This window comes from Mus musculus, chromosome 11, assembly GCF_000001635.26.
Source record: "Mus musculus strain C57BL/6J chromosome 11, GRCm38.p6 C57BL/6J".
Classification (NCBI taxonomy): Eukaryota; Metazoa; Chordata; class Mammalia; order Rodentia; family Muridae; genus Mus; species Mus musculus.
The window spans coordinates 50,544,651-50,566,956 of NC_000077.6; the positions used below are offsets into that span (position 1 = coordinate 50,544,651).

The 22,306-nt window shown below is 45.8% G+C and overlaps 2 long non-coding RNA genes across 2 annotated transcripts; both read left to right on the forward strand.

Moving 5' to 3' along the window:
• Nucleotides 1-247: 247 nt before the first annotated feature.
• On the forward strand, nt 248-3,067 carry Gm36763. Its single transcript, XR_388623.2, has 3 exons — nt 248-856; nt 1,569-1,722; nt 1,846-3,067. It is a non-coding gene; the product is annotated as a predicted gene, 36763 (long non-coding RNA).
• Nucleotides 3,068-3,129: 62 nt separating this feature from the next.
• Gm46259 lies at nt 3,130-6,054 on the forward strand. Its single transcript, XR_001780128.1, has 2 exons — nt 3,130-3,759; nt 3,895-6,054. It is a non-coding gene; the product is annotated as a predicted gene, 46259 (long non-coding RNA).
• The last annotated feature ends 16,252 nt before the right edge of the window (nt 6,055-22,306 follow it).

Consider the following 22,306-nt stretch of genomic DNA (forward strand, 5'->3'; position numbering starts at 1 on the left):
ATCCACAACATCTGCACTCCTGTGTACAAACACATGACTGCAAAATTAAAAAGAAAACAAACTTTTAATAAATTGTTACTTTATTTTATGTGTATGGGTGTTTGGCCTGCATGTATGTCTGCACACCATATACACGTGTGCCTACTACCTTAGGAGAGAGAAGAGGATGCCAAACCTCCTGTAGCCAGAGTTACAGATGGTTATGGCTTCTATGTAGGTACTGGGAATTGAACAAGGGTCCTTTCCCAAAGCAGTAAGTGCTCTTAACCATTGAGCCATCTCTCCAGACACCACAAAACAAATCTTTAAAAAGCCATGTCCAAAATCATCACCTCCGCAGAGCTGTCCCCAGCCGGGGGCAATTACTCTTTCCCAGAGTTAAGCAGGAAAAGTACCTTCACCAAGTGTTCCCACAGTGCCCTATGATGGCCGACGCTTGCCCCTCCCTCTGTGCGTTCCTCTAAGGAAGGGGCATTGTTAAGACTTCTTGAGACTATTCAACACATTCACTGACTAAGGTAGAAGTTTGGCTATTTTAAGCTCAAGGTATCCTGGGAATCTATCTCTCCCCAAGGGTTCAGTGGATTTGACATTTTTTTTTGGAAGATAGAAGACATAAAAGCAGGTTCTGGCTGAAGCCAGTTCAGAGGACTCTGTGTGGCACTAGCTCAGAATGTATTGTAAGAAAGAATGATTTTCCCATAGTTGAAACCTCTTGATCCGTTAAATCCCACAAGCTGGAAGCCAGAGGCTATCTGTGTCAGCTTCACTTTTCGCTTCTCTCATTCCTTCACGCACAAGAGAGGTGTCCTTCGCTTCAGACAGTGGACAAGCCTCATCCAGTTATGTTTAGCTGGTAGGTAATGGGCTTCTGCTCTGATGTGGGTACCAGATGCTGGGGGAAGTGGGGAACTGTGGGAGGAGAGAGCCAGGAAGCACAGATGTGGGTTCAGGGCACCCACCCAAAGACCAGGGGTACCTGGGCCAGGCACAGCAGCTGACGTCAGCTGCTGGCTGAAGTTGTAGCCCACTGCATATGCCTTGTGCCGTGAAGCTCAGAATTTTTTGGACTAAGAGGGTTTTAGTCGAAGCTCTGCTCCTTTCTGCATAATAGCAGTCTCTGCTCATGAGATGATCCTGGAGCCTTGGGGAGTGCTCTTGGCATAGATCTGGGCCTGGTGCCATTTGGGATTGTGTCCTTTTAAAGAGAGGTAAGTGTGACCAGATAGGAGCAGGGCTGGAGACCATGCACAGTCTGGCTCTTTGGCCCTCTTTATCCCACTCCTTAGGTCTTGGGGTAGCCTTGGGCAATGCATGTGGCTTGAAATAAAGAGGGGGCCTCTGAGGTACATATTAGAGCCCATGTGGCAGTGAACACACTGAAGAGACCTCAGAAAAAGGTCTTGAGAGAGGAGGTTTGGAATTCCAAGACTTTCCCCAGCCAGGCCCAAGGTCCACCACTGGTGTGGGTATTGGGTAGGAGGTGCAGCCAAGACTTGTGGGAGCTGTAGACTGTGCGGGCTCCTGTCCCTGGTTCTACTCACAGCGCTGACCACATCCACTCCCAGGTCTGGCTCGCTGTGCTTCCTTCCCCAGCATCCACACAAAGCTCACATCCAAGTTCCCAGCATTCCCCTGGGGTGGACCGCGATATCCATGCATCCTTCCATGCTGCTGCAGACTGAATGGGACCTTCGGGGGACCCTAGGCTTCCCAAGATAGGTACCTGGGCGTGGCTTTTCCTGACAAACATTTTTCTTTTCTTTTTACAGATGGAAGCACTAATTAAGACATTTGAATGTCTTCCATATTCCTAATTCTTTGTTCTTTTCCTTTATGTAACAGAGATGATCCTGCCTAGCGCATTACCAGCTGGCCGAGTAAACATCGAGAGACTATAAGGATATTTTATTTTAATTGCCTGAGCCTCAGGATTATGGAATCAAGATGGAAGGGGAGGATTCTGAAACAGGGTGGCAGTCAGGTGTGGGGGAGGGGCGGTGTGGGCTCCCTAAGACAAGCTGGTGGTCAGACTTCCTATTGGTCAGGAGCTCTTGACCTTGACCCAGGAGAGACTGAGAAGAATTTGGAGGAGGCCAAGCTGCTGTCCTGTTGACAAGAGGGCAGGTTCCAAGCCAGTCAATTAAACACATTTCTCCTTAATAAATGTAGCAACTGGCATGAAAATATGTCTTATTTTCGAAGATGCATGAATCAGTCAGTTTGGCAAGGGGCCCAAGAGGCAAGAGCAGTCTGAGCTGTCAGCCGTGCAATGTCCCGATGGTGGGTTCCAGGTTTAACTCTCTAGGGAACACAGCTTTCCAGAACAGGGCTCCGGAGCCAGCATCCCCTGGAGCTTAGGAAGTGGACGGAGAGCCAGGGTGCAGGGCTTGGATGGAGTCACCGACTGGGAGGAGCTACAGATGGCAGGCACAGTAGACATGGCATTAGCTCAGCCGCATGTGGCCATACCAGGGCAATGTCTGCAAGTGTTCCTACGGACCTGACAACCCATTAGTAGTGTGGTCCCTGGGCTCAGAGGTAAATGTACCTGGGGTTCTAAGCTTTCTCATCCACACAGACGGACTTGTGTGCACAGGAACCCGGAAAAACTGTAGAGTGGCTTCCTGATGGGACACACCCAGGTCTGGTAGGAGCATCACCTGGATACAGCCTGCACTGTGAACACTGGGAGTGTGGGGTTGGGCAAGGCTGTCCTTTTACATGGTGTCATCAGGTCTCTGCAAAGCATTGACCGCTCCACACAGTTCTTTGTATTCTTGTATGTGTTTAAAGACAAGATCTCCTGCAACAGTATGGGAAGGAACCTGCTGCTGGGTCTAATGACCTGAGCAGCATCCCTGGGACCAACACAGTGAAAGGACAGAACTGATTTCCATAAATTCCTGGACTCAGTGTTCATCCTGCTTCGGCCTCCTGGTGCATGCCAGGAGAGCCGGCTTGATGTGTAGTCCTCAAAGTGGCTGCCACTGCGGCGGCAGGAGCAGTGCAAGTTCCCCTGAATTCCCTTTCACCTGCCACCAGGATTCCCTAGGGAGACCCCCCCCCCCCAGGCTCTCTGCCTGCAATGTCATACTTGGGAGGTGGAGGCGAAGGGTCAGGAGTTCAAGGTCATCTGTGCAATGCCAGTCTGGATTACATGAGATCCTGTCTCAACACAAAAACCAAACCGAAACAAATTCAACTAGCTGAATCTATCGTATATGTGAATTCCCTACTATTAACCCACAGTGGGTGTGTGCTTATAGCAACTCATTAGGGGTGAAGCATCTCTCTGTAAGGAAACACCAGCTCATTATGGAGGCCAGGCTGATTCTGGTGGCTCTAATGAGCTGTGAAAACCACCCAGGAGCTAAACTAGCAGAGGGAGTGTCTTTGCATGCCTGGAGGAGCATTTGCTGTCTAAGTTTGGAGCAGAAGGGAGCTAACCAATGGGGTTAGGGTCTCCAGAGAACACCCAAAGGGATGAGCACACACATGTTGGAGAGTTTAAGTCAGCTGATGTTAAAATATCGAAAAGAGCCAAATGACATCCATGAGGCTGAGAGCCAGGTGGCTGGATGCCTCAGCATTCCCTATCTGGCTTGAAAACCTAGCAGGTTCCTGGCGAGCCACTGGTCCTTAGTCCATGGTGGAAGCATGGAGACGTGTTTCTTTCTGATGCTGGTGAGGAAATCGTCATCGTCATCGTCATTGTCTTCTCCATCAGCGACAACGACAGGATAAATCAACTTGGAGGTAAGAGACCAGGCTGGCAAAAGGCAAGTGATCTTTGGTTTACTCTACTCTTTTTTTTTAATCTGGGCAGCTACCAGAACCTTGCACGGGTTCCTGGGCTCACAGACCACAGACTCCTTCTCTTTTATGCCCTAGACTCAGCTCTCTGCTGTTTTCCATGGATTTCTACCTTCTCAGCCTTCTCTTCTGCCTCTTCCTGCCAGCAGTTGTTGAGCGCAGCCTGGTCCTTAGCTCTCACGGCTCCTTCTCCCTCTGGCCATCTGCAGGCTGGTGACCAGGACTCCACATCTCTTGCCTCAAGATTTGGACTTTTCCACTCAACATCTTAACTGACCCAAAGGCTGTTTGGTTCCCCCTTGCTCCTGTAGACTTCCTTGAGGGAGCACCCTCCCGCCTCCCTGTCAATGAACCTAGCACCCAGGACACAAGGACACAAGGTGAACCATCACCGCTAGATCCTGCAGACTCACCTAGGGTGCTCCCAGAGGTGCTCTTCTCCGGTTCCCAAGATCAGTCTTGGTTGCTAGTGGTAGAGAACTCAGAACGATGCCCGGACAGGAAGATGGGGTCAAAGGGTTTAAATTTCTTACTGTGCAAACAAGAAAAATAATTTGGATTTGGAGGTGGTGTCTTTCCTCTTGACATCATCTTTTCTTTCTTTGTTTGAAGTGTGTGTGTGTGTGTGTGTGTGTGTGTGTGTGTGTGTGTAGGCCAGAGGTTAACATCAGGCATTTCTACCTTATTTTTGAGAAAGGTCTCTCACTGAGCCCAGAGTTCACTGATGATCAACATCTAAGGATCCGTCCGTCTTCTCTCACCATGCCCACCATTGTTTGGATTGCAGACATGTGTGACCAGGCCCTGCCTTTACACGGGTGCTGGGGATCTTACTGACTTGGATGGCTGTTCTTGATGGTCTATTTGACTACATCTGGAATTAACTAAAACCCAAGTGACTGGGTACACCTGTGAGAGATTTGTTGTTGTTGATTAAATCACTTGAAGTGGGAAGAGCCATTTTTACTCCTGATCTTTTGAGGTGAGAAGATCCCTTTAATTTGGGCCACTCCTGCTGGAAGCCTATATAAAAGGCATGGAAGAGGGAAGCCTGCTTTGCCTGCTTGCTCTCTATCTTGCTGGCAAGTCTATTCCTTCACTGGCATTAGAGTCTACTTATTTGAGATTATGGCATATACTGAAGGCCAGCTGAGACATCCAGCCTCATGGACTCAACAACTATTGGATTCTTGGACTGTCCATTGGTAGACAGTCATTGCTGGATTGCTGGACTAGCTGGACTACCGTGTGTGTGTGTGTGTGTGTGTGTGTGTGTGTGTGTGTGTGTGTGTGTATTCTCTATATATTCATTTCATAAGTTTTGTTCCTCTAGAGAATTCTGACATCATATACACTGACTGAGCCAATTGCCCAGTCTGGTTTCTCCTCTTTATTGTGCCCTTCTGGGCCAAGTCATGACTTCCCCCCTTCTGACACTCCCTTCCCATCCCCTAAAAGCCATGGGCAATGGAAAATCACTTCCCAGATTCCTGTAGGTCCCAGAGAACAAGCTTGGCTTTTAAACTTGAGTTTTGTAAAACAACAATTCAGTAGGGTTATTTCTGGACAGGTAAAGGTGAGGGATTTTTTTGGGGGAGGGTGAGTGTAACAATATCATTTAATTGGGGCTCAAATTTATATTCCCTATCACCAAAATCAATTCCAAAATCTATTACTGTCCAGTCAGGTTATCTTAGGTATTTCATCTTTGAAATTATCTTTTCATAAGTACATGGCCTTTTCCCATTTAAGTTTTTTTTCCCCCGAGATGTAATTTACATAACTTAACATTTACCCCAAATGCCTGACCATAGTCTTTTGTATTTTCAGGATGCTATGTGTGTCCCACCACTGTACAGTTCTCAGTACTTTATCTCTGAAATGATTTTTAAAAAAACATTGCAGCATTTGGAAGCTCTTCCTCTTTACAGTGGAGTGATCTTCCGTGTGTGGGCATTCTGTTTCCCCATTCCTCAGTTGCTGGGGTCTGGAGCGTTTCCATCTGTTTGGGGATGACAAACAATGCGTAGATTTCCACAGGGACGTTTTTCAGTTTTCTTTGGGATGGCTGTGTTCTGGTTGTGGTTTGCCCTCACTAAAATCCATTTGAAAACTTGACTGGTGATTTAAGGATGTTGGGAGATGGGATTTTAAAGAAAGATTTGTTCTCATGGATTTGTGTATTTCTTTCTTTTTTTTTTCCTTGCCATCCCAATAAATGTAAAGTTTTATCTTGTAGGTTTAATTTACATTTTTCTAATAATGATCGACTCTCTTTGCAGGTATGTGTGCTAGAGATTAAAGCCAGGGATTAACTTGTTGCTGAGCAGAGACACTACAACTGATCTATCTAGCCCCATTTTTACTCTTTTGAGACAAGTTTTAACTAAGTTATTCAGGTTGACCTTGTACTCACTATCTCAAGTAGGCCTTTAATTTGTGATTCTTCTGTTTCAGTCTCCAAAGTAGCAGACATTACAGGTCTGCATTTCCAGGTCCGGCATAGTGATGAACATTGGGTTTTAATTTTTTAAAAATTTAAATTATTTTATGTGTATGGGTATTTTGTTTGCATGTGTGTCCACATACTGCATGCATGCCTGGTGCCCACAGAGGCTAGAAGAGGGTGTCAGATTCCCAGGAACTGTTGTTAAAGGCAGTTGTGAGCTGCCAAGTAGGTGCTGGGAGCCAAACAGGACCTGTGGAAGAACAGCCAGTGTTCTCAACTTCTGAAGTGTCTTTCCAGGCCGTGATAATGAATGGTGCTAATGTCCTTATGGGCCATCTGTGTGTCTTTTAGATTTAGCTTTTGCATCTCTTTTCTTTTAACCGGTGGAGTGGGCATTGGGTCCCTTTTCTCTACACAGATGTTCTTGACCAAGCACCACTTTTGGAAAAGACTAATCTGAACAGAAAGAGCCCTGGGGTGGCTCATGTGGCAGGATGCCTACTGACATCACAAAGATGTCCATGTCCAGTATCTGGGAACCTTGATGGGAAGGACGAATGCAGAATCACTGTTGCTGATCTCTTGACCATAGCATTAAAATCCTGGACTGCCCAGCGCAGTCTAATGCAATAAAGAAGGCCGTTAAATGTGGAGAAGGAAATCCAGAGTAATGTATAATGCTATGAATTTATTTTACTGTTCCTGGTGTTGGAAATGGAGGCCAGGTCTATGAGCCATAGAATGTAGGTAGGCTTTAGAAGCTGAAACATGCAAGCAAACAGATTCGCTGTGTAGTCCCTAGAAAATCATGTAGCCCTGATGATGTTTTGATTTTATCCTGGTTAGATCCTTCTAGACTTCTGAAATACAGAGCTGTAAGACCATTTGTATTATTTCTAATTACCACACTGGGATAATTTGTTATAGAAGCAATCAAAACCCCTCCAGATTCCAGATCCTTAGTACACACACTGTCTTAATTACCTTTCTTGTTGCCAAGATACCTGCTATAAGCCATAGAAGGGTGAAGCGGAAACTTCTGGTTTGTTTGCAAAGTCAGTTATGTCAAATGATGGTTTGCTAGGGCACACAGGTGTAAGAATGTTTTGCTGAAGCAGACACAAGTGAAAGGATATTTTGCTGAAGCAGACACAGGTAAAAGGACGTGTTGCTATAGCAAACATGGGAAAGGTCACATGATGTTCAGAAGGAATATAAATATGACCCCACGGACAGTGGGAGGTCGAGCATTGGTTTGCTCTGCTCTACGTTGCTGTTCTTCACTGATGACATGCGCATATTGGTTAGCTTTACATTGCATTGCTGAGCTTCGCTCATGGTGACTTCATAGGAGAAATTTGCCAAAGAACTTCTCGTGAGGTTCCTGCAGCTTCTCGCCACTTCCATGGACTTCTGGATTGAACTGCCTTTGCTGATTCGTGCGTGGTGTCTGCCGAGTGGACTGGTCTGCAGCTGGCAATTCATGTTTGGTGGTTTGCTAGTAGAACTGATATCCTGACAATGAAGACTGGAATCACCCCCAAAGAACTATTTCTAAGCAGGTCTACTTCCCCCATATACTTCCACTACCACTGGTGGGTGGTGGGCAGGAGGGAAACTTGAACTCTTATTAAAGTAGGTTGTGAAAATATATGCCTGCAGAAGGGAGGGTGGGTGTTTCAGCTGATGGCTCGAGGGAGCTGTCCATCGTGACAGGGATGGCCTGGAGCAGGAGTGTGAAGTGGCTGCTCCTGTTGCTACTACATCCAGGAAGCAAAGAGAGATGAACGCTGGAGCACAGCTCACTTCCTTCCCCCTTCATAATCTGTTCTAGACCTCTGCACTCACCAACAGCGGGGTTCTCAAGGGGTTTTCCTTCTTCAGTTAGACATTTGTGCAAACTCCATAGACACTCTCAAGGTGTGATTCTGTCATAATTCGAAATACAGTCAAGTTGACCATGAAGAATTAATAAGACACACAGACAAATCCCCTTTCCTGGAAAGGCGATCACTTCTGTGATTATTAGCTGTTGTATGCCAGAAGATTTTGCAAATTTCATTAATGCCTCCAATCACTGAACTTTGGGTTAGTCAGAAGAAGAATCATTGGGCACAGTGGCATAGGTCTATAATCCCAGCACTTGAGAGGCAGAGGCAGGCAGATCTGCCTCTGTGACTTCAAGGCCAGCCAAAGTGAATTCCAGGACAGTCAGGGCTATATAGAGAGATCTTATCTAAAAAAAACTAAAGCCAAAAACAAACAAACAACAAAAAGAAAACAGGAGGAGGAGGAAGCAGCAGCAGCAGCAGCATCGCTGTCCACCGGCCTGATCCTAAAAGAGATCATAGGAATTCACACAGGGAGTCTCCTGTTGGTTTGAGCTAAGTTTTTCAGTTCTGCAACAAACAGGAACATTTTTGGAAGCAGAGTCTGGATTCCATATGAGAATGTAGGGTGACTGACAACTAGCTACTAGCCATCTGAGATCTCAAACAGTGACCATGGTATTCAACACTATGGCTTCTTACCTATAGAAATATATGAATATGTGCAATAATAAATCATTGTCATTTTAAGTAATGAAATTTGTTATGCTACAATAGAAAGGAATTAATTTTCTCCACTGAATCACTTTGGCACCTTGGGTGAAATCAACGGAGTGTGTGTTCTTGGCTCTTTTTCTGGGTGCTGCTCTGCCCCATCGATGTATAGATCTGTTTTCTTTCCCAAAATTAGCATTTGGATTTTGCCAGAGATTTTTGGTATGTTTTGAAAATTAGATCCCGGGAATCCTATAACTTATACTTTCCCACAATTGTTGTGGATTTTCGTATACATCTTCTTCCTTGAAACCAGCCACCATGTCAAAAGCCCCGTGACTCTGAGACCATTGTTACCAAAGCGCCACATTATGGTGCCATGTAGGGGAGGTGGTGTACCAGACACTGTCCCTTGCAGTCTGGCATCAGTGACTAAGAACCACCCAGCTGAGGTCAGTTGACTTAGTAACAACAGAATGAGCAGTGTTATTTTGAGTTGCTAAGTTTGGAGGTTGGTTATGAAGCAAAAGGATGTTGAAAAATACAGCTATTTATTTTTTTCTAGTTTTCTTTGTGTCACTTTTGGTAAATTGTATGGATCAAGGAATACTTGTCTAAATTGCTGAACTTTATTATTATAAGTTTGGGGGTGAGATTTTGTGATTATCCTTTTAATGCTTTTAGTGCTTCTTTTCCACTTCAGATATGGTGTGTGTGTGTGTGTGTGTGTGTGTGTGTTGTTTATAATGTTGTATAGAGTAAATATATATGACTTTTTTTTTTTTCGAGACAGGGTTTCTCTGTGTAGCCCTGGCTGTCCTGGAACTCACTCTGTAGACCAGGCTGGCCTCGAACTCCGAAATCTGCCTGCCTCTGCCTCCCGAGTGCTGGGATTAAAGGCGTGCACCACCACGCCCGGCTTATATATGACTTTTATTGGCCAATCAAAAATAAAAATTTAATGTATCTCAGAGTTTGAGCTCTTTTTCTTTTTCAGTATTACTAGGGTTTAAAATTTTTTTGTCCATCTTTTGAATTATCTATCTTTTGGTTTTACTCTTTTTCTGTGTCTATGGTTATTTGAATAAGAATGGCCCCCATAGGCTATTTAAAAATATTTTATAAAAACATAAACTATAGCTCACATATTTTAATGCTTAGTTACCAGGGAGTGAAACTGTTTGAAAGGATTAGAGAGATGAGGAGCTTCTTCTTCTTGGAGGAAGTGTGTCACTGCAGGTGGGCTTTGAGGTTTCAAAAGCCCCTGCCTAGCCCAGAGTCTCTCTGTCTGTCTGTCTGTCTGTCTGTCTGTCTGTCTGTCTGTCTGCCTCTGTTTATGAATCAGGATGTAGCTCTCTGCTACTGCTTCAGTGCCTGCCTGCAAGCTGCTCTGCTCCCTGCCATGATGACAACAGACTAAACCTCTGAAACTGTAAGCAAGCCCTCATTCAGTACTTTCATAAGAATTGCCTTGGTCATGGTGTCTCTTCATAGCAATAGAATAGAGCAGTGACTGAAACTGGGCCATTTGGTTGTTTTTTATATCCCATTCAATTGGTCTTGTCACTATTTTTCTCCTTGCTTCTTCTTCTTCTTCTTCTTCTTCTTCTTCTTCTTCTTCTTCTTCTTCTTCTTCTTCTTCTTCTTCTTCTTCTTCTTCTTCTTCTTCTTTTTTTTTTGATGGCTAATACAGACATTACAACGATTAACTTAGTTTAATATTTGCTTTCTCTTTAACTCTTATGAACATTTAGAGCTATAAATTTCTGTGGGCGTTACTTTAAGTGAGTTCCATAAATTTTAATTATTTTGTTTCCACTATTTTCAGCTATCTCTAGTGACTCTTCCCTCCCTCCCTCCCTCTCCCCCTCCCTCCCTCTCTTCCTCCTCCTCCTTATGTTTTTGATGTCTGACAGTGCTAGAGCCCAGGACTGCACACACGCTAGGCAAGCCCTGTTCCATGGAACTTCATCTCCAACATTCCTGCCAAGCTATTTAAAAGTATGCTGTTTATTTTTCCAAGTATCTGGAGGAACTTCTTAATACCTTGCTATGATTTCTGACTTAATTCTCTTGTGGTCAGGAAGCTGACTCTTAGGACTTTAATCTTTTGAAATGTACTACGACTTACTTTATAACCCAGAGTATTGTTTATGTTGGTGAGCATTTCATTTGCACCCAAAAATCAATGTGTATTTTGGAACTGTGTAGTAAGATGTCCCAAAATTGTCAATTAGAACAAGCTTGTGGAGGTCAGAAGAGGTAGTTGAATCCCCTGGAACTGGAGCGACAGACAGCTGTGAGCCTCTCATGGTTGCTGGGTCCTCAACAACAGCAAGTGCTCTTAACAGCAGAGCACATCTCCAGCCTTTACCAGTTTGTCTTTATCTCCTAGTTCCAAACCTTGCTATTAGGGAGATGTTAACCCCTGCTAGTTGTGAATAAAGAGTTGTCTATTTCTCTATTTTAGTTACTTGTTTTATGAATCTCAAAGCTTAGTTATTCGGTAGAGTTAAGATTTTATGGTTCCTTTTGAGTTATCCCTCTTGTTTTTATGAAATCTCTTTCTTTAACCTCAAAAATACTCTTCAGTCTCATTTCAATAAAATCACATCGGTTTTCCTATTATCATTTCATGTCACGTCTTCTTTCATACTTTTATTATTAATTATTATTATTACATTTTTAAAATTAGTTTAAAAAACCATTTTATAGATACATAACACACACTTACTGCCCTCCCTCCCTCCCTTTCTTGTCTGCATACCACTCCTGTCTATCTCCCTTCCCTACAAACCTCTTTCTTACATTCATGTCTATTTATTTTGTTTTGTGACCCACTGAGTTAAGGTAAGATCATCTGTATGGGTGTGGTCCTGTCCACTGGGGCCTTAGTGTGACCAGCAGTGGATATACAGTTCCTCATCTTCTAAAAAATATCACCAGCCAATAACTCAGCAGGAGGATGCCTGTGATGCCCTCTCCCTTCCATCATTGATTGTCGACAAGGCCAGTCTTGTGAAGGCCCAGTGCAGGTAACTTTGAGTACTGAGAATCCATGACCGCACTGGTTATTGTGCAGGCTTTCAGGCTGTGTGCTGCTCTTACATACTTCCTACCCCCTTGCAGCAATGTTTCCTGAGCCTTTGAGGTGTGGTCTAGATGTTTTATTAGGGTTGAGCCCTCATCAATAACTTATCAGCATCTCAGGAAGCCACACCTCTCTGAATTCACCACCATTCACCACAAAGAGAGGCCTCTCTGACTAAGGTTGGGAGCAGTTTTTGTCTGTGAGTTTAAACACAGAAATGTATAAGGCAACTTTGATGCTATGCCAATTTAGGTAAACAACAGTAACAAGTCCCCTTCTTGGGCTTATAATGCCCCCTGGGCATGGGTTGCTTACCGGACTAAGAATGAGTGTCTTCCCATGGTGCAGGCCTCAGATCCAATCGAAGATGGTTGGTGTCGTCGACCACAGTCATGCCACTGTTGCACTGGTGGACACATTTGCCAGAGAGATGGATTCCCATAAGACCACTGATGCTTTTTCTCCCCCATTAGCCTACACAGCCCTTTGAAAGCCAGGCAGCAGGGAGGATGTTTCCAGCTTAGTTCTAGCTTGCTTTCAGAATGTAAACTGTCTTCAGAAATAGGGCCTTACCCTCTAGGTCTGTTGTGCAACCCAGAGGACTGACAGGAAGTTCTGTAAATGAGAGAAATGCTTAGCAGGTTGGCTTCCCTGACCAACTCCTGCACATGTATCCCACACCAGGTCGGAGGATGTTGTTTGGTAACTCTCACTGCTGCTGGAAGCAGCATGATCCGGTGTGGACCATTCAGCTCTACTGTAGCCTCCCTTGGGTTGTAAGAGTGTAGGTTCCTGTGTGACCTTCACACTTCCTTCCTCTGGGTTAATCCTAACCCTGTGCCCTTGCCTTCTCAACACCCAGCTCTCTCCCTGCTTAACCTTTCCCACCCCGAGTGTCCCCCCTTTCCTTTTCCCGTCATCTCTGCTGTATTATGTCTTCGCCCTATGGCAGCCCCTGTCATTTCATCACCATGTCTTTATAGTTCACTGTTCTATAATTCTATAATAGTGTGACTTTAAGGTGCTCACTTGTATGTTCTACTATGTGTAGCCTTTTGAGGGTTTATTTTATTTTATTTTTTATTTTTTTTGAAACTCTAGTTAACTTTTTTAAAAATTATACTTGGGGAATTCTAAATTACTATCTCTTTAAATTTTTTATTACATGTATGTATGTATGTATGGGCATGCATGCAATCACCTGCCCATACCACAATGTGCATGTGGAGGTCAGGTTAACTCACAGAAGTCTGTTCTCTTCTTTTAGCATGTGGGTTTCAGGGATCAGACTCAGGTTACCCAGGTTGGCAGCAAGCCCCTTAGTTCACTGAGCCATCTCATCAGCCCCTCTCCAGTAACAGTCATTCCTTGGGGGATTTTTTTTTTTCTTCCCATCACCTGGTTGGACACTTGGATGGACACTTGGACGGTCTCGTGGGTTCTTGCAGGCCATGGGTTCTTTTCATGTTTTAGGGCTGATTTTTACCTCTGTTCTTTAGAGTAGAAATTCTTCTCCACTTCATTGTTCCTTTCTTCTGACATCTCAGATGTGTTTTGAAGCCAACCTGGTAAGCTTTCCTTTCATTTACAGTGCTTCTGTTTATTGTTTTCCCTTTATTCCTGTTTCTCTCCTGGAATTTCCCATCTGTTCACTTATTAAGATAATATTTTTCTTTACGTCCTTCAACACATTTCTAACATGCTTTAAAAGTTCTTGTCTGTTGTTTCTAACATCTGGATCAGCTCAGAGTCCCTATCGACTGCATTTTTTAAAATGAGTATACACTGTTTTTTTAAAATTTTGTTTGACTGTCTAGTAATTTTATATATTTTATTTATTTATTAATTTTTTGAGATAGGATCTCTCTATTTATCCCTGGCTGTCCTAGAACTCTGTATGTAGACCAGGTTGACCTTCAACTGGGAGACCCACCTACCTTTGCCTCCCCAGTGCTAGGATTAAAGAAACACACCACCACACCTGGGTTCATGTCTGTAACTTTTTTTTCTTTTACTGTGTGCTAGCCATTGTAGATTATACATTTTAAAACACTGAATCATGTTTTCTTCCTTTAAAGAATTTAATTCTAGCACGCAGTAAATTTGCTGTTGTATCTTCTTCACCCTATCAAGGCTTAGATTTAGGCTTTTCCAGAGCAGGTTTGTATCAGCTATCCATTGCTGTGTAACAAATCACCCTCCCCAAACCAACACCTTAAAACAATAACAAGAATTCATTGTTGTATTACTTTTGAGGACCCAGAATGTGGTCCTCAAAACTTAAATCAGCAGTTTTCTGGTTCAGGGTCTCTCGGAATACTTCAGGCAAGTTGTCACAGGGGGCTGCAATCTCATAATGCTCATGTATGGCTGAGGTTGCAGACGACTCCTGCAAGTTCACTCTCACACTTACTGGATGGCCTTGGTGGGCTCTAGTCCAGGTTCCTCTCTTTCCCTGGTTGGAGCTTCTTTATGGGGGCTATATGGGGATTTGAGCGTATGGGGGATTGTATAAGAGTGTGATCAAGAAGAGAGCCACTAGGGCACGGAGAGGCTGGCTACCAGCTGCCACAGAGATCTAGAGTAGCTCTGGCTTTGGGTGGGATTTGTCCACCCTGACAGTATTGATGCACTGGGTACTGGGGCTGCATCCATGCAGTCTGTCAAGTGCACTGTAGGGTACTTGGCTGCATCTATAGTCTCTAACCACTAGATGGCAGTAATATGCTCCATGGACACAGTCAAAATGTCTCTAGGGATTGCTAAATGTCCTCTGAGGGAGATGACCCTTTCCACGCCCACACCCCCCAAGCTGAGAACTATGTTTCTGGGACATAGTCTCTAGATTAATGTTTCAAAGAGATCTTTTGTACTCGACGATAGCTCAATAGGTAAAAGGGCTAAGTTCTTTAGCCTGAGGACCCGAGCTGGGATCCTACAACACAGGTGAAAAGTGAGACCCAGTGGCAGGTATGTGTAACCCCAGCACGACTACAGCAAGAATGGAAAGGGAGAGGCCTGTGAATCATCTAGTGAATCATGGATTAACTATCCTGATGTCCACAGGGCAATATCGAAAATAAGAGAGACCCCCCCCCCACTCCAGCAGAGTTGAAGGGGAGGGAGCGCGGTGCGCACGCATGCGCGATCTCTGCTTCCAGTCTGTTTGTCAGGCCCTTGATGTTTCTCAGCTTTGTGTGACATGTAGTATTTCACTTTGACTTTTGCTCACGTATTAATTGTTCCTTATTTACTATCCGCCATACAGTTCATTTCTCAGCCTGAGCACTGCCATTCCTGTCCGCACAATATGCTCTTCCATGCTGCCCAAATCTCTAAGTCTGAGGTGCTTTTGCAGGCCCAGACCTTTTCTCTGCCTTTCTTGACTTAGCATCTGGGTTCCCTCAGTGAGGTGTGCTGGACTCTTCCTTTGTGCTGTGGTCCGGAAGTTTGTGCATGGTCAAGAACCAGGGGGCACACATGGGTCTTTTCTGACGGGCGTCCTTCTCTCCCTGTCTGGCTATTGTCTAATGCTCGCAACACTCGCTTTATGTATTGTGACTGCTTTAGAACCACAGAGCAGAAAGACAAGTTTGATGTTAAACACACCATCCTGGCTTTCATTAGACAAATCCAATATAATACTTCCTACCCGAGACTCCTGCCCTGCCCATCCCTGCCCATCCCTGCCCCACCCTCCCCAGGGGGCAGTACCGGGAGATGCTGTGGTTATTTAAGAGGCTGGGTCTTTGGGTCTTTGGAAATGTAACCCATAAGGGGGACTGTGGGAAATTCCCCTTTCTGGCTTGAGACATGAGCATCCACTCCAATCCATACCCCCGTCCGTGGTGTGCTAGCCTCACTGGAGTCCCAAACGTACCGAAGTTGGAATGGTAAAGCCATATTAGATTACTTTTTACTTTTTAAGTAGCATGGGTTAGGAATTTTGTTAACCATTATGCAAAGCTGACTAACACAGGCAACAATGTAAGAAACAAACAAACAAACAAACAAACAAACAAACAAAAAACAAATAAAACAACCCTTTCCCATGCTATTTCATTGACAAATGAATCTCATGGGGACTGGAAGGACGGCTCAGCAGTTAAGAGCACCGGCAGCTCTTTCAGAGGACTGTGTTTCATTCCCAGCACCCACATGGTGGCTCACAACTGTCTGTGGCTCCAGTCCCACACAGATACACACCCCCCTCCCAGATAAATAAAAATACAACAACTCTTCAAAAGTTAGAAACAAGCTGAGCGGTGGTGGCGGCGCACGCCTTTAATCCCAGCACTTGGGAGACAGAGGCAAGAAGATCTCTGAGTTCGAGGCCAGCCTGGTCTACAGAGTGAGTTCCAGGACAGCCAGGGTTACACAGAGAAAAATCTGTCTCAACAAACAAACAAACAAAACAAAAAAACTTAAGACAAAAACAAAAAAATTCAAAAGACAGAAGTGACAAGGTATCTCTCCTGCTCTGAAACACTGCACCTGTCAGCACACCTTGCCTGTCCCCCAGCCACTTGTGCAATGGTGACAGTTGCCATTGACTCTTAGCCTTCCCTGCTGTTGGTCTCAGCGTGGAAGTCCACTGCCCCATCTCTGTCTCTTATACAGTGGACAGGTACAGTTAGTAGATAGTTTGATTTTTCTCACGTAAGTCTAATCTTTCTTGTTTGCATCGCCCACATTCGAGTTAGGGACTACTTTCCAAACATGAAGGGTTGAGGAACAGATGAGACTCAGGGGGGAGAAAAAGCCCCTCTGTCATCTGTCATGCCCATAAATAAAGTGTGGGGGCTGATCTGCACTCTGCTGGGGTTAACCACATGGGATTCACCACCGCCAGGCAGGGGCTCACTCTGGTGTGGTTGTCTGAAGCCAGACAGAAGGTTCTCCCGCAGGCTGTGCCTTGCTGAGTTACTAAGGGGAAAACTCAAAGAGAAGAATGCTGATTCACACAGCCCAGGTCTTCCCTCTGATTCATCTCTGAATCCCACATAGGGATTCTGAGCAGAAGAGACAGCCTCTGACCAAGGGGATCCCGGGGTAGATCGCTGAGTGAGTGGTTGGGGCAGGAAGAATCTTTACCTATGCATAAATGGGGCATGCAAGTTCCAATGCCTAGAGGGGCCAGGTGTGTAACAGCTGGAATCAGGACAGATGTGGACTCAAAGAGATGGCCCAGCACATTCCCTGCTTAGACAATTCACTTCCAAAAGCTCAAGACACGAAGGCTGGGGATGGAACTCAGTGGTAGAAGGCCGGTCTGGCAGGCATGAGGTTCTGAGTTCAAGCCCCAGTACTGCAAAGTTTTACAACTACGTAGCCAGTCAAGAAGAGTCCCATTTGAGTTTGCCTGCAGACTGGGGAATTACTGACCAACCGGGTCTTGAGCTCTCAGTTAAATGAGTGTTACCATAGTTAGTTATGATGGGCTTATTTCTCAATAGACCTATCATAAGTTGAAAATATCCTTAAGACCCAAATTCATTTCATATACCCAGTCCACTGAACAACCACAGTGTAGCTTGCTGTAAACCATTCATTCATTTACATTAGCTTATACTCAGGCAGAAATGCCAAACAGGAAGCCTGCTGTGTAATAAAGTGTCAAATGTACTCCTTCAAAAATAATTTGCTGGCCCCTCTAAGGCACTGTCCAACTCTTTGACATGGTAGCATGACACTGTTATCTTCAAATGCTATGGTAACATTCAGAGCCTACTCCGGGACACATGAGGCCTGCAGATTGCAGCCTAGGCACATTTGCTAATAGAGTCCAGGTTTTTTCTTCATGTGATCACAGCCTAGGAGCTGCGGCTCTCTGCTGCTCTTCAGTATCGTTAGGGGAGTACACTGCATCTTGCTAGCCTGGGAAAAGATCCAAACTCAAAATGCAAAGTATGGTTTCTTCTGTGTATTGCTTTTGTGCCACCGTAAAGGTAAAAAAAAAAAAAAGTCCTAACTGAGCCACTATGGTTGGAGGTGGTCTGTATGTCCCCTTTAAGGAGGAAGTTCTGAACTCCGCGGGAGGTAATGACCTTGCCTGGTATGGTGGAGCAAGCTGTTACTGGCTTTGAACTCAGGCTGCCCCGTCCTCGGAGCATGTGCCCTGACACGGATGCGGCAGGGAACCAGAGAACAGCAAAGTGAAGGAGGCTTCATAAACGAACTGGGACACAACCAAAATGAAAAGGGATCACAGGCGGGAAGTGTCCAGTTGCATAAACATGGAGGGAAAAGTGACCGGGAACAGAGGGAAGGGCTTGGTGCAGGCTCGGATTCTCTAGGACTAAGTGTCCAAAACCAACGAGACTTAACTTAGTAAAAAGAAAGCCCGACAGTCAAACAGCATCTTGTGCATGGCTTCACTTTGAGTCATTAAAGACGGGCAAGCAGTGTGTTGTTCTTTCACAGTAATTATGAATGTATGTTACAAAATAGTTCAGTGTTGTTGAGGGCTCTGAGGATGGACACTTTTGAGTAAAGCTAACAGAAAGATGTCCCTTATCTGCAGGAGGTTTATACCATGACCCCAGGGGAGTCCCCAAACTAGGCACAGTATAAAGCCCCTTTCACACTACATTTTTCTTTTGCTTGCAATGAGGCTAAGTTATAAATTAGACTCAGTAAGACATTAACAATAGCTAAAATAAAACAGAAAATTATAATACAATGCAAAAAAAAGTTATCTAAAACTTTGGGACTATTTCTAGAAGATTCCATCTAGTATTTTTAATCTATAGTTGGACAAAAATAAAGAGGACCACCCACAACTGGGTGGGTGATGTTGTAGAACTCTGTCCTCTGGGCATGACATGGCTGAGGCTGCCTTGAGATTCCAGCATCTATAATTACCCACATAAGACACCATGAGATTGGGCTCTATAACATTCCCTTGTAGAAGGAGGGGAGGGCTCACGGTCTCACCTGAGGATCTGAGGGTAGGTAGCAGTGTCTGGGAGAAGAGTGACCCCCTCATCCATCTGTCTATAAATAACCATCCATTGCTTCATCAAGCTAGACTTGGGTGGGAATCATGCCTTTAGTCTATCAGTGCCTTCTCTTTCTGGGGTGAATAAAAATAGACTCCCTAGGAAAACATCACGAAACTCATGAGCCAACAGCCCTTGCGATAGAGTTGAAAATGTATGAGGTTGGACCTGGCCTGGTCTTGGGATCTTTTAAGCCACACTTGAGCCTTACACAGACTCCATTCATTACTTCATTCATTCATGTGCACATAGCTTGCTCACCTCCAAATGAGGCTATCAGTCTCATTACTACTGGCCTGCCCCTCTTGGCTTTAGCTGATGGAAGCTGCTGACTTCACACGTGTACTTTAGTGGTCCCCAAAGTTTCCTTGCTGGACTTTCTGACTGCAGATTTGATGGCTTAAAGGATATGGTTCTCTCTGCCTGGCCCCCAGCAAGAGGTTGCCACCCCCACCCAGATGACCAGGAAACCAATGTCTCTACCACAGGGGACATAAAGCAAATGTGTGCGTAGCTCTCTGTTCTGATGTTCCTGCAAGTCTCACGTGCAGGCTCCCCCTCTGTCCTTGTCTCTCTTAGGATGAGGGTCCCATGCTCTGTCCCTTGGTGTTAAGGAACCATAGCTCACAGTCATAGGACTAAAGTGAACAACTAGGTGCCACCACAGTCCTCCTACTCAACTCTGACCCATCTTCCCAGGGACCCTTCTGTTCCCTCTGGGTTTTTATGTGCTTGTCAAAACTGCTCACCACTTCCCATGCCCTCCAAAATAAAAGGGGATTTATTTAGTTGGACATCCCAGGACCGAGCCCAGGCAGGAGCATTCACGCTCCCTCTGCCTTCTGAGCTTGGCTCCACATCCCACACTCTGCCCTCAGTGTCCTTAGCCTCTGGTTCCATCTGGAAGCTCACTGCATGCAGACTCCTCTCTTAGTCTCCCTGTCCCTCTTGGGAGAGAAGAGCAAGCCTACGCAGGAGGCTCCTGTGCCCTTGAACATGAAGAACTCTAGAAGAAGGAAGTAGCCATCTCAGAGTCTGCATCTACAGGGTCGTCCTGGCTGACATTGGCACCTACGTGGGAGTCAGACTCTCATTTTCCATGTCCCAGGCTCCCATGTGACCCAACGGAAGCACTAGAGTAGAGATGAAGGGGGTGGCAGCCCCCATATGCAATTTTCTTGGTGGAGGATCATTCATAGTATGGCAATGACCATCTTCAAATTTGTGTCACCCAAACTCTCTTCTTCAACCCCATTAGTGCCTTTATGTTGTCCTTGGCTGTGGGGGCTCTGTAGGAACTGACATGAGGACTTGAGATAAGTCTCTTTGCTATAAGCTAGAAGACTCTTCCAGCTAGATTCTGCCACAGGTCCACATTGTGACTTGTTTAAGGTCTTCCCCCAGAAGGTCCAGGTGACTTCCATCCATGCTGTGTCTCCAGCCAGCCTGGGGCTTCAACATCAATAGTTTGTGAAATGTCAGCTGGCAGAGGAATTCCTCAGCTGTGTTCCCCACTCTGCGCCCTCCCCCAACTTGGCTCCTCCCCCTTTTTACTACCATAGCACAGAGAGGGCTTGCTGGTGTCGGGCCCACTCCATCCTGAGCCCTGGGATGACCTCTACCATCACCCAGTCCCCAACACTTCATGGGCTATGGATGCTCAACGGCACTGGCTGTCCACAGAGGACCCTCCATTGGGATGCTTCCTGCGATCATCTCTTGTCCCACATCCGGGTCCAGCATCCAGTGTCCTGTAATTCTTCTCTGCGTACTCCTCCTCAGTCTGCTAAGTGGACACAAATATTTTCCCAAACAATCACACCGGATCTAGAGTGTTCTTTCCCGGAACAATGGAGAATTTGTGGTCAAATTTAGGACAGCAATCTGTCTCTCAAATTCCTGACCAGAATCCTCCCAGGGTGACACCAAACCTCAGGCTGGCCTAGCTCGCCCCCGCTCCCTCCTCCAGCCTCTGTAGCTTCATACCCAAGGCAGTCAAAAGCCGGCTTCCCGCCCCAGCTTGGTCACATGCTGGAACACCTGCCTGCCTTGGCACAGGTGCCTCACCAGAGAGGTACCCTGTGGGGCCGAGTGGTGTTTGTTCTCTTCTGAAGTTGCAGGCTGTTTTGTGGCGCGCCAGACTCCTCTGGGCACATCGCCTTTGCTCTGCAGTGAAGGTCTCCCTCGGTTATGTAAACGGAAAGTGGGGCATTTTTGCGGTCTTGGGACAGAAGTACGAAGACGGCTTCTCTGAGTGACTTTAATCACCAACTTACCCTTGTGGGTACGCTTGGTCTCTGGACAGGAAGCGGGTGGCTCTGGGGGAAATGACTGTTCCGAAGGGAATCTTCCTGCTTCCCACGAGCCTGCTTCTAGAGCTCTGTGCAAGGCAGTCCTGTTAGCTTGCTCTGGTTGTGGCCTGGCCTGGCTGTGGCTATTTCCTGAGTATGCAATATCTCTGCTCCCTGCAGCCACAGAGGGTCTCCTTGCTGCAGAGCCGGGCTCAGGTCAACCTTCATACACTTCTTGCCTGTGTCTCCCAGTGGTTCAGTAGCTACCTCTGCCATTGGGTTAGACTGGGCTCCGCCCCTTCTGCACCCTTGGCTCCTCCCACTTTGCACACTCCTTCCCAGCCCCTCCCCTCTGCACCCTCACAGCCCGATGGGTCTGAACTTCTGGATTTTTTTTTTTTTTTTTTTTTTTTTTTTGGTATTTTTGGTTATAGCTTGCTAGCCTTGCTTGGGGCACTGCACCATTGGCACACTCACCATCTGAGTGTAGTGGGAGACAGTTATCGTGTAGAAACGGCTCTCACAGTTAAACAGGGCCCCGTGAAGCTCTCTAGAGCAGTGGTTCTCAACCTCCCCAGCGCTGTGACTCCTTTCTACAGTTCCTCATGTTGTGGTGACCTCCAACCATAACATTATTTTCGTTGCTACTTCATAATTGTACATTTGCTGCTGTTATGAATCGTAATGCAAATATCTGATATGCAACCCCCTGTATAAAGGTTGTTTAGCCCCCAAGGGAGTAGCCACCCACAGGTTGAAAACCCTGTTCTAGAGAGTTCCTCCATTTTCCAGAGGCTCCAGAGGCTCCAGAGGCTTCTCAGCGTTTTCAGGCTGCTGTGTGGAATCATCAGGTGCTGGAGAGAGAGAGAGAGAGAGAGAGAGAGAGAGAGAGAGAGAGAGAGAGAGAGAGAGAGAGAGAGACAGAGAGAGAGAGAGAGAGAGAGAGAGACAGAGAGAGAGAGAGAGAGAGAGGCAGAGAGAGAGAGAGACAGAGAGAGAGAGAGAGACAGAGAGAGAGAGAGAGAGAGAGAGAGAGAGAGAGAGAGAGAGAGAGAGAGAGAGAGCTGATCAGCTGGCACCAGGGAAGAACCTGACCAGGGGTCATTGCCACTTCT